This window comes from Rhinoderma darwinii, chromosome 4 (genome assembly GCF_050947455.1).
Source record: "Rhinoderma darwinii isolate aRhiDar2 chromosome 4, aRhiDar2.hap1, whole genome shotgun sequence".
Lineage (NCBI taxonomy): Eukaryota > Metazoa > Chordata > Amphibia > Anura > Rhinodermatidae > Rhinoderma > Rhinoderma darwinii.
Genome location: NC_134690.1, coordinates 16,619,269 through 16,632,734, shown reverse-complemented (window position 1 = coordinate 16,632,734; position 13,466 = coordinate 16,619,269).

The following is a 13,466-nucleotide window of genomic DNA, read 5'->3' as shown; positions in this document are numbered from 1 at the left end:
GTTACTGTGCGCTGGGGGAAGATGACCAGGAAGAAGAAGCAGAGATGGAGCAAGTCTCCTCACACAACCCAGGTGACAAACCTCAGGATGAAGACGCTGACCCCCCAATGTCCACCAAAAGATGGGGTGTTACAGGATATAGCAGTGGAAGAAGGAAAAAAAGTAGGAAAGACGTGTAACCGGGATGAGGCTGAAAATCACCTCCTATTAATTTGAACAGTGTGAAGAATAGGAGCAGGCGGCAGGCGATATTCCAGCGTCTGTCTGACGACAAAACCAATGTCCTCTTTATACAAGAGACTTATCTACAGAGTAATGTCCCTGCTGTGTCCCTGCAGTCACCACATCTAGTGGGACAGTGAAACGCTCAGCTGCTGTATCGAGACTTCTACCCCGAACTCCGTTTATATCATAGAGGTTCACTATATGTCATAAATGTGGTGACCGTGTACCCTCTGTGGTGTGCGCGATGCTGCCCGGTCACCAATAAAGAAGAACTCTCCTGTAATACTGCCTAGAATAATATCATGAAAAATAGTTGAAACAATCTATACTGGAGCAATATTCATATATTATGGTTTGTTTAATGATTGTGATGTTATTAAGAGACATACGTTTATTTTCTTTATCTGTTATGAGTGTATTGCAAAGGTATTGTAATATTTTGTTGCAAGTTTTCAACTAAAAAAGATAATTATAGTAACTATATTCTTGTACATAGGAGCAGTATTATAGTAGTTATATTCTTGTATATAGGGAGCAGTATTATAGTAGTTATATTCTTGTATATAGGGGCAGTATTATAGTAGTTATATTCTTGTATATAGGAGCAGTATTATAGTAGTTATATTCTTGTATATAGGAGCAGTATTATAGTAGTTATATTCTTGTATATAGGGGGCAGTATTATAGTAGTTATATTCTTGTATATAGGAGCAGTATTATAGTAGTTATATTCTTGTATATAGGAGCAGTATTATAGTAGTTATATTCTTGTATATAGGAGCAGTATTATAGTAGTTATATTCTTGTATATAGAGGCAGTATTATAGTAGTTATATTCTTGTATATAGGAGGCAGTATTATAGTACTTATATTCTTGTATATAGGAGGCAGTATTATAGTAGTTGTATTCTTGTATATAGGACGCAATATTATAGTAGTTATATTCTTGTATATAGGGGGCAGTATTATAGTAGTTATATTCTTGTATATAGGGGGCAGTATTATAGTAGTTATATTCTTGTACATAGAGGAAGTATTATAGTAGTTATATTCTTGTATATATGGGGCAGTATTATAGTAGTTATATTCTTGTATATAGGGGGCAGTATTATAGTAGTTATATTCTTGTATATATGGGGACAGTATTATAGTAGATATATTCTTGTATATAGGAGCAGTATTATAGTAGTTATATTCTTGTATATATGGGGACAGTATTATAGTAGATATATTCTTGTATATAGTGGCAGTATTATAGTAGTTATATTCTTGTATATAGGATATTTTTATTCATATCCCTTCATTATTCTGGAAAAACCTTGCAAATGCAATATCAGTACTATAAATAATTTTATATAGATGTATATATGCACAAAGAATAGGAAAACAGACAATATCTGCCTCTGAAGTGTAGTAACGCCGGCAAATTCTAGATTGTTCCATTTCTTTGCTGTTTTAGTGGAAAATAACTGCAATTTCCTTTGATCTTTACTAGACGATTCATTTGCTGTCCCAGGACTGGTTGTCCTGAAGTGCGGGGACATCCATCTTGGTATCTGCTTTGCTGCCAAACTATTTAATTGGTACTGGATGAATTGTCCGATTACAGTTAAAAGATTGTGAACAAATGAAGGTGAAAGAGACAGAAAAAAGAAGCTAAAAATAAACTGATGTCCTGCCACAATTAAAACGTATTACAGAAAGCAGGTTATTCATTTACATAAGGAGCAGTACTATAGTAGTTATATTCTTGTATATAGGGGGCAGTATTATAGTAGTTATATTCTTGTATATAGGAGCAGTATTATAGTAGTTATATTCTTGTATATAGGGGGCAGTATTATAGTAGTTATATTCTTGTATATAGGGGGCAGTATTATAGTAATTATATTCTTGTACATAGGGGACAGTATTATAGTAGTTATATTCTTGTACATAGGGGGCAGTATTATAGTAGTTATATTCTTGTATATAGGAGCAGTATTATAGTAGTTATATTCTTGTATATAGGGGGCAGTATTATAGTAGTTATATTCTTGTATATAGGGGGCAGTATTATAGTAATTATATTCTTGTACATAGGGGACAGTATTATAGTAGTTATATTCTTGTACATAGGGGGCAGTATTATAGTAGTTATATTCCTGTATATAGAAGGCAGTATTATAGTTGTTATATTCTTGTACATAGGAGGCAGTATTATAGTAGTTACATTCTTGTATATAGGGACAGTATTATAGTAGTTCTATTCTTGTACATAGGTGGCAGTATTATAGTAGTTAAATTCTTGTATATAGGACGCAGTATTATAGTAGTTATATTCTTGTATATAGGGGCAGTATTATAGTAGTTATATTCTTGTATATAGGGGCAGTATTATAGTAGTTATATTCTTGTACATAGGGGCAGTATTATAGTAGTTATATTCTTGTATATGGGGGCAGTATTATAGTAGTTATATTCTTGTATATAGGGAGCAGTCTTATAGTAGTTATATTCTTGTATATAGGGATTAGTATTATAGTAGTTATATTCTTGTATATAGGAGCAGTATTATAGTAGTTATATTCTTGTATATAGGAGCAGTATTATAGTAGTTATATTCTTGTATATAGGGGCAGTATTATAGTAGTTATATTCTTGTATATAGGGGGCAGTATTATAGTAGTTATATTCTTGTATATAGGGGCAGTATTATAGTAGTTATATTCTTGTATATAGGGGCAGTATTATAGTAGTTATATTCTTGTATATAGGAGCAGTATTATAGTAGTTATATTCTTGTATATAGGGGGCAGTATTATAGTTGTTATATTCTTGTATATAGGAGCAGTATTATAGTAGTTATATTCTTTTATATAGGGGCAGTATTATAGTAGTTATATTCTTGTACATAGGGGGCAGTATTATAGTAGTTATATTCTTGTACATAGGGGCAGTATTATAGTAGTTATATTCTTGTATATAGGGGCAGTATTATAGTAGTTATATTCTTGTACATAGGGGGCAGTATTATAGTAGTTATATTCTTGTGTATAATGGGGCAATATTATAGTAGTTATATTCTTGTACATAGGGGGCAGTATTATAGTAGTTATATTCTTGTTAGATAAAACTACCTTTAGGGTAAAGAATATTTGTAATACAAATGCTTATCGATGTATATTTAGGAAACAATCCATAGAATCGCTCCTTTTCTTTGATATAGGGGATTTATTTTAGTTTTTCTCTATGACTACATGATCGGTTTAGGTTAAACAAAAATAGTTTTGTTTATGACATTATGATAATAAAGACTATAACAATGAAACAGGAATCTATAATTGGAAACTTTTAGTCTGAGGAGTAACATACTACTTGCCCTGCAGCTCCTCAGGCTGCAATATAACCAGTATGGATGTATAATCAATAGAGAGGTAAGCAGCCCATGAAAAATCCCCCGCTCCCCTCCCCCGTTCTCCTGCAGGACTATCCGTTATGTGTGGAGAGATCCATCTGCCTCTGCTTCATCAGGAGTCGAACAAATCATTCCAAAAAGTGAATTAAGAAAGTGCTGTAGCTGCAGACACGGGGTTAGCGGGCCCGGCACAGATGAGGCCGCTTGGCTCGATGCTGCGGCAAAATGTACATAATTCACTCCAAGCTCGAAAATCTCTCAAAAGCAAATTCTGAAGTATTATGTTCTGCCTTCCATCAATGGTTTCCATGTAACATCACATATTGGGAGTTGTGTTTTGGTCCCAACGTGTGGGTGTCGGGAGGCGCTATAATCACGCGGTGTAGCTGCGCTCAGATTTATTGCTTTGACGCTCGTATATGTTTTTGATTTTCCATGCCTTCCTGAAGCAGACGGTATTCTTGTATAGTACAGGAAGAGTTATTGATTCATACATTTAGCTGTTCCAGACTTTTGTCTCTCATCAGTGCAGGACATGAAAATGATGATTCAGTCATGTAATGCTTAGGTCTCATACCCAAGGCTCTATTATTATGGATCTGTATTTTACTGATCCGTACTATGCCTCCTGTAGCCAGCTATAGACCCGTTCTGGATCTCCATGTGCCTCACAGAAGCACCAAATGGTTTAGTGCCTAGAGTCTGTGGTAGGGAACCATAAGGACTGTGTGCACCTTTAAAAAATTTAGTTTTTTTAAAATAAATCAGGATATCATTGTAATTGGTGCAACTTTCTAATTACTTTTTATTAAAAATTATTTAACTTTTTGAAATACAGCTGCTTTGTTTCTGTATACAGAGCAGCTGTATCTAGCGTTGAAACCTGAATCTGTCAGTTCAGCGGCACTGACGGGTTCAGTGACAGCGGGTCCTGCGTGTATCGAGCTGTTACCGATCACATCTAAGTTCATAACTTAGATGTAATTGATAACAGCTCAATCCTGAGTGCCATCCACAGTTCCTCCATAAGTGTTACAACCACAGTGCCCTCATAATAGTACCATCCACAGTGCTCTTACAATAGTGCCAGCCACAGTTCCTCCATAAGAGTGACAGCCAAAGCGCTCCCATAAGATCACCAGCCCCAGTGCCCTCTTAATAGTGCTAGCCACAATGCTTCTGTAAGATTTGCAGCCACAGTACCCGCATATTAGTGACAGCCACAGTTCCTCCAAAAGAGTGACAGCCAAAGTGCTCCCATATGGGAACAAGCCACAGTGCCCTTATAATAGTGCCAGCCACAGTCCTTCTATAAGAGTGACAGCCACAGTGCCCTTATAATAGTGCCAGCCACAGTTCCTCCATAAGGGTGCCAGCCACAGTGCTTCCATAAGAGTACCAGCTGCAGTGCTTCCATAATAGTGCCAGCCACAGTGCCGGTATAAGGGCATGGCCAGACGTGGTGTATTTCTGCCGCCACTGTCCGCATCAATGCTGTACATAATGTGCGTTGCAGATTCTGTTGCGGCTTTGCCTAAAATGGGCACTAAATTGATGCGGACTGGCCGTTGCGTATTGAGGTGAAAGTACTTCCCTTCTCTCTATCAGTGCAGGATAGAGAGAAGGGACAGCCCTTTCCCTAGTGAAAGTAAAAGAAATTCATACTTACCCGGCCGTTGTCTTGGTGACGCGTCCCTCTTTCGCCATCCAGCCCGACCTCCCTGGATGACGCGGCAGTCCATGTGACCGCTGCAGCCTGTGATTGGCCTGTGATTGGCTGCAGCCTGTGATTGGCCTGTGATTGGCTGCAGCCGTCACTTAGACTGAAACGTCATCCCGGGAGGCCGGACTGGAGGAAGAAGCAGGGAGTTCTCGGTAAGTATGAACTTCTATTTTTTTTACACCTTGATCTATATTGTGATCGGTAGTCACTGTCCAGGGTGCTAAACAGTTACTGCCGATCTTTATCTCTTTCAGCACCCTGGACAGTGACTATTTACTGACGTCGCCTAGCAACGCTCCCGTAATTACGGGTGCACACACGTAGTCACCCGTAATTACGGAGCCCCATTGACTTCTATGGGCCTGCCTGTACCGTAATAACGGCCCGTGATTACGAGCGTTTTTACGTTCCTGTGCATGGGGCCTCAGTCTGGCTGTAGATCTAGAAATACATAGGTCCAGCCAGAATGAAGAAATGTCATGTTAAAAAACCAATACGCTCCGCAGCACACATAACATCTATATTACATCTGCGGATTTCATTGCGGAATTTTGAATCTCCATTGAAGTCAATGGAGAAATTCCGCAATGAGACCACAACAAGTCCGCGACACGTCCGCAACAACCATTGTATGCTGCAGACACCAAATTCTGCACCGCAGCCTATGCTCCGCAGCGGAATTGTCCGCAACGTGTAAACGAAGCCAACCACAAAGCTGTGGAAGGCAATGGAGAAACGGGTCCGCTGCGGATTTCCGCAGCGGACTGGCCTCAGCAGAATTCCAGAGCAATTCCGCCACGTGTGGTCATGCCCTAATAGTGCTGTAATGACGGAAGGTGGGGAGACAGACAAGTGAGCCCTAATCTACCCGCCACTCAGTCCCTGCCTACTTACAACGACCCGCCCTAGGCGACGGGGTACAACTGGGCTACGGTCCCTACGCTCAATAAGTGCACGACAGACAAGGGTACACAAAGCTAGGGGGAGAAAGGGGCAGTTGCCCACGGCAACACCGTGAGCAACAAGAGAAGTAAACAAGCCGAGTCAAACCAGGAGTGTACGAGGTACCAACCGCAGAGCAGGAGAGTAGTCAGTAAGCCAGGGTCAGTATGGAGCAAGGACAATGGTACAAGAAGCTGCAGCAGGGCCAGGAAACCAAAACGAAAAGAATCGCAAGCAAAGGAGGAACAGGAAAGGCAGGCATAAATAGACAGAGGGCGGGAGCTAGCTCCGTCTAGCAAGGCTGTGATAGGTTCTCCCACTCCTAAGCCTGCCATCCTGAGTGGTGGAAGATGGAGTCAGTCTCACAGACATAGGAGCAGGTGCAGACTGATTATCTATGGGCGTTAACCCCGAAGCTGTGCCTGGCAGATCCTTTACAATTGCCAGCCACAGTTCCTCCATAATAGTGCCAGCCACAGTACTTCCATAATAATGCCAACCACAGTTCCTCCATAATAATGCCAGCCACAGTGCCAGTATAATAGTACCAGCCACAGTTCCTCCATAATAGTACCAGCCACAGTTCCTCCATAATAGTACCAGCCACAGTACCAGTATAATAGTGCCAGCCACAGTTCCTCCATAATAGTACCAGCCACAGTGCTTCTATAAAAGTACCAGCCACAGTACCAGTATAATAGTGCCAGCCACAGTTCCTCCATAATAGTACCAGCCACAGTGGTTCTATAAAAGTACCAGCCACAGTGCTTCTATAATAGTACCAGCCACAGTGCCAATATAACAGTGCCAGTGGCAGCATAATAGTGCCACCCACAGTGCCAGTATAATAGTGGCAGCCACAGTGCTTCTAGAATAGTGCCAGCTACAGTTCCTCCATAAGAATACCAGACACAGTGCCCTCGTAACTGCGCCTTCTACAGTGCCCTTCTTTTACCTATGGCAGGTGGTAAGCTGGTCGCTGTCATTAACACATTGGTGGTTGAGTGACAGGTGCAGGGGCAGGAGCAGGTGTGGACTCGTACATCAACAGAACGTATGGGATAATGTGGAGACAGCAGAGACGGACGCTGGTCATGGCCGCCATCACTGAACCATCAATGGCATCACCTTTTATACAGGGAATAGCCCACTCTTCCGGGAGTTCAGGGGGTCTTCCTATTTTCCAGGAGTCTCCCCGACATTCCAGGAGAGGCGGCGAGAATGTATCAATTACAGCATCAGGTTTTTATTCATAAATGGAAAAGTTAATATGTATCATTTGTTGCCAAGCAACTCTACAGTATAGAAAATAAACCGCTACACTATATAGAAAAGTAACGAGTGTCATGTATGGGAAAAATAGACGTATATAGAGGCAGGGAGCTCAGGGGATGCCTGGATTTATATAGGAGAACGGCTGTGGAACGGCTATAATGGAGAAGACGGGTGCTGGGAAGACGTGGTTGGTATGGTTACGTCTGACCTATGGGCGCATGCTGGTCCCTGCTGCAGTGAAATGACGGAAAAGGAAAAATTACAGAAACTCTTCTATAAGGATTGAATCAGGGTGTGTAAAGCCACAGTCCGTCAGACCACACAAATAATGTTTATAACAGTGAATGGAGACCTCCGGGCCAACAGGATATATTTGCTGTATACTGTATCCCATTAAAGTCACCCCTCCTGACATGTCTATTCAAGTAATCACTTGTATTCCCCATAAAATAACAATTCCGGCGCATATATTTTTTTTTTAACTCTATGTTGTGTTGTTCCTCTGTTATTCCTCCTAGAAATGTAAGGATAAATTGATAACTGGGTGTTATCATTCCCTCTGTCAGTGGGGTGTGTCTCTCCACAGTCTGAGATGGTCAGCACTGATTGGACAATGTCAGTCTGTATGGGGACACACCCCCAACTGGTAACACCCAGCTGTCAGTTTGTTAATACATTTCTAGGAGGAATAACAGAGGAACAGCACACCCTGCAGGGCACCTGTCTTATATATATCGGGATTGTGTTCCCTCCTTACCACCTTACCACAAACCCCACAAATCTATTATATACGGGATAATGCCCCCCCTCTATAAATTACAAGAATATTAGAAGTCACCAGAGACCAAATATAAGGCACGAGAACAATATTGTTCACAGCAGGTGTGTATTATGATGTTCTGCAGCAGCCGGTGTGTATTATGATGTTCTGCAGCAGCAGGTGTGTATTATGATGTTCTGCAGCAGCCGGTGTGTATTATGATCTGTAAAAGCTGAGGTGTGTATTATGATGTTCTGCAGCAGCAGGTGTGTATTATGATGTTCTGCAGCAGCTGAGGTGTGTATTAGGATGTTCTGCAGCAGCTGAGGTGTGTGTTATGATGTTCTGCAGCAGCCGGTGTGTATTAGGATGTTCTGCAGCAGCAGGTGTGTTTTTATGATGTTCTGCAGCAGCCGGTGTGTATTAGGATGTTTTTGCATCAGCAGGTGTGTATTATGATGTTCTGCAGCAGCAGGTGTGTATTATGATGTTCTGCAGCAGCAGGTGTGTATTATGATGTTCTGCAGCAGCTGAGGTGTGTATTCTGATGTTCTGCAGCAGCTGAGGTGTGTATTATGATGTTCTGCAGCAGCAGGTGTGTATTATGATGTTCTGCAGCAACAGGTGTGTATTATGATCTGTAGAAGCTGAGGTGTGTATTATGATGTTCTGCAGCAGCAGGTGTGTATTATGATGTTCTGCAGCAGCAGGTGTGTATTATGATGTTCTGCAGCAGCTGAGGTGTGTATTCTGATGTTCTGCAGCAGCAGGTGTGTATTATGATGTTCTGCAGCAACAGGTGTGTATTATGATCTGTAGAAGCTGAGGTGTGTATTATGATGTTCTGCAGCAGCTGAGGTGTGTATTATGATGTTCTGCAGCAGCAGGTGTGTTTTTATGATGTTCTGCAGCAGCAGGTGTGTATTAGGATGTTTTTGCATTAGCAGGTGTGTATTATGATGTTCGCCAGCAGCCGGTGTGTATTATGATGTTCTGCAGCAGCTGAGGTGTGTATTATGATGTTCTGCAGCAGCAGGTGTGTATTATGATGTTCTGCAGCAGCAGGTGTGTATTATGATGTTCTGCAGCAGCTGAGGTGTGTATTCTGATGTTCTGCAGCAGCTGAGGTGTGTATTATGATGTTCTGCAGCAGCAGGTGTGTATCATGATGTTCTGCAGCAACAGGTGTGTATTATGATCTGTAGAAGCTGAGGTGTTTATTATGATGTTCTGCAGCAGCTGAGGTGTGTATTATGATGTTCTGCAGCAGCAGGTGTGTATTATGATGTTCTGCAGCAGCAGGTGTGTATTATGATGTTCTGCAGCAGCAGGTGTGTATTATGATCTGTAGAAGCTGAGGTGTGTATTATGATGTTCTGCCGCAGCAGGTGTGTATTATGATGTTCTGCAGCAGCTGAGTTGTGTGTTATGTTCTGCATCATAAGACTTGAGTATTATCATGTTCTGCAGCATCTGTGTAGTATTATGTTCTGCAGCAGCTGAGGCATTAATTAAGATGTTATGCAGCAGCTGAGATATGGTTTATGATGTTCTGCAGGCAGCAGCTGAGGTGGGTATTATGATGTTCTGCAGCAGCTGAGGTGTATTACGAAGTTGTGAAGCAGCAGGGACATAGAACTCTATAATACACACTGCAACTGCTGATTATCCTCTATTTTTTTTCTCATTTGTGGTTGGCGGAGGAGAAGAAACTTCCTAGAAAAGTGACCTGTGGCTCTTGCAGAAAGAGATAAACAGCGCCTATGTGGCGCCACTTATCATTGTATAATCACCAGGTTCTGACAGCAGAATGTGATGATCATGTAAATATTTTTTTAAAACATGGCAATAGAAAATTTTCACTGGCGAGTATTACTGATATATACAGGATAGATACATATAAATATATATATACACACACACACACACACATATACACACACACACACACACATATATATACACACACATATACACACACATATACACACACACACACACACACACACACACACGTGGACCCTGGATCAAAGTCAAGTTCGCAAAGCACCCTAATTATACATAAAAGTGCTGCTTTCTTTTATATATATACAAAAAATAAACTATGCATGCCACATATCAGATAGACAATATCCTTATTTAATAAAAATAATATAATTCATCATATAATATTGTAGAACACATATATTAATCTCCGTCATCTAAGCGACCCTAGAGGATTACACTCTACATAGTACACAATAGAAGAGCTAATAAAAAATCATTTGTAAACCACAACGTCAAATACAATATAATACAAAGTTAATAAAAAATGGGAACAAAAATATATATATTATAGTTACTATTGTGTACTATGTATAGTGTAACCCTCTTGGGCTGCTTAGATGACAGGGATTAACATATGTGTAGAACAATATTATATGACATCTATGTTTATATTAAATAAGGATATAATCGCCTGGAGAGAAAGTTTATTTATATGTTTTTTTGATTTTGAGTCTCTGAGGAAACTAAAGAATATAACTGGTGCACAGTAGAGAGGTACTTGGGAAGGCCTAAGAAAAATATTGGGCATTCTAAACCAGGGCATCTCAATTAATTTCTACTGAGGCCTCACCAGTCAGAACATTCGGATTCCTGGCTCTCACCATTGGTATGTCCATGGCCAAATTTTTTACAATGACTTAAATGTTTTTTAAAATTTGTCTCCTGAACCCAGTAGAACATTAGAATAAGCACAAAAGTCACCAGCTACGGGCAACCATAGAAAGGCCTGTGTTGTATATGATCGATTCTGTCAAAACGATCGCCCCAGTGGCGCCTCATCAACAACTGGCCACCAACGAGGCGAAGAACTTGAGAAGCACTGATCTAAAGGTTGGGCTATGTAAGAAGACTTCATATAAAATACCTAAATATTTTAAATATAAATCCTTCTAAGATGTAAAAAAAGATAACAAAAAATTTAGTTAGCAAAAATAAAAAAAATTCCATTGAGCATAAAGACGTAAAACACATTAATTTAATTAAGTAAAACATTTTGCGGACAATTTATAAAAAGTATTGTTGAGGCAGAAAACACGGTAAATGTTCTCGAAGGGAAGGAGAAAAGAGACAAGGAAGGATATAAAAGCATTTTACAAGAGATGCAAATTATCCCCCGTTAATGTGTCAATGTTGTTCCATATAAAAGGAAAAAATCAATCTGCTCATTTGAGTCATTAGGATGTTAAGTATTTAGCTTAATTATTTGCTCTGTTTCCTTGTGGACGAGAGCTTCTGTTTTGAAAATTAAGTCTCTTCAACTTTTACCGCATATAATAGATCCCCATTTATAGCTGATTATTTGCAGCGAATACGGAGAGCGGCCATGCTGGAGTGACATTTATAGACTCCTTCATTTCTAATTTTCTCTCAATATGGAAAAATTTAGAACTGAGTCTTAAAGGAATTGTTTTCTGTGGATAACACTTTCCCATAGTCCCTATTAGGGTATACAACATTCATAGAGAGAAGAGCTTCTCTGGGGACCACCCTCTATTAAAGAGCTTCTCCCCAAACCCTGTCCATATGGCCTAATGAGTCATATGGTCCCCCTTCTATTAACCAGAACAGTTCCTGCTCTGGAGGACTCAACACAACCATGTATTACATGGTAGCCCATCTATTTGAATGGGCAGCAAGTAATACCACATTTCTCCACCAGCGGCCGCTGTAGAAGAAATGTTTAGCCATCTGCAGTTTGCTCGACTGATCGCCAGCAAATCCTTAAAAATAGAAGGTTGTCCAGCCAATACAAGGACTAAGTTGAATTGACATGGACGACTATTGACTTCACTGGTTGCAATGTAATACTCCATAACCCCTGTAGGGAAAAAAAACTAGTTAGCAGTTACTTTTGCCAGCAATATAAGTTGGTTCCAGGGAGGCCCGGCACCGAGTTCCTGAGCAATCGACCCACCATTGGGGGAAAACAGCAGCCGGATAGGGTTTGTGGACAACCCCTTGCAGCTTTACATGTTTGCAATGAAGTCAATGGGGAAAAATGCACTAAAAACCAAACCAAACCATGAAGAATAGTAGGATGCTCTTAAAAATGCATCGTGTGAATGGGATATTTTAAAATTCTGTTCACTATAATGTAATGGTTGTGATACTAGAATAGTATGGCTGCGTATATATAAAATTAAATACAGCTGGGGATAACAAACCAAGAGAAGGCTTTGGGAATACTGGTTAATACCACAACCCAATGTCAAGCAGCAGCTGCAAAAGCAAATACAGTTTTAGGATGCAGGCAAAAGAGAAATAAAAACGTGTGATTCATTGTAAGGCCTCACTTGACTACGGATTGCGGTTTTGGGGATACGTAAGATAGAGCATAGAGCTTATTCACAAATCCCTTGACTCAAATCAATCCACAGTTGTCTCAGGAAATTGACTGCTGCAATCAACCAGGCGCCAATGCTTGTTTTGCAAATGACATAAATGAACTGGAAAGCAAATATTTGATTGGTTGGTTTACCTTTACACCAGTGTTTGGCCCCGTCACTTACTCATGGGTGTCCTTGTCTCCTTGAAACCTATAGACCGTTCTATGAGTGACCCCCATGTCCTAACAGCCTACCAAGAAAGTTCCTGTGCCTCACGTTCCTCATAAGGCTCTTCTTCAGGCAGCAGTGGTGGAAAGAGCTCTGACGTTGAGTAGGAAGATGGATTAGCATGCTGGCCGAACCATTGAACATTCCATCCCGGCTTATTAAATATCATGATCATTATGTCAATTCAATCTGGAAAATAAACCAGTGAACATGTACAAGTGAGGGAATGAGGCCATAAAGCATTTACAATTGACTTTAGTATGTCCTCTATAAATTAAGGGGTGGTAACGTAAGACTGTATCAGTCCTAAGGCATCTTCAGGACATGATTTCTTCCATAACACAGGGACTACATTTCCCCTGGATAAAGAAAACATTTCCAAAATGTTACTTAGCGGATAATACATGCACCAGTCTGTAGTCAGGAGTCCATTCATAAAGTACACTGCCCAAAAAAATTAAGGGAACACTTAAGCATCACAGTACAACCCCAATTAAACTTCAGGCATATCAATATGTCCTGTTATGAAGCATAGACGATTGT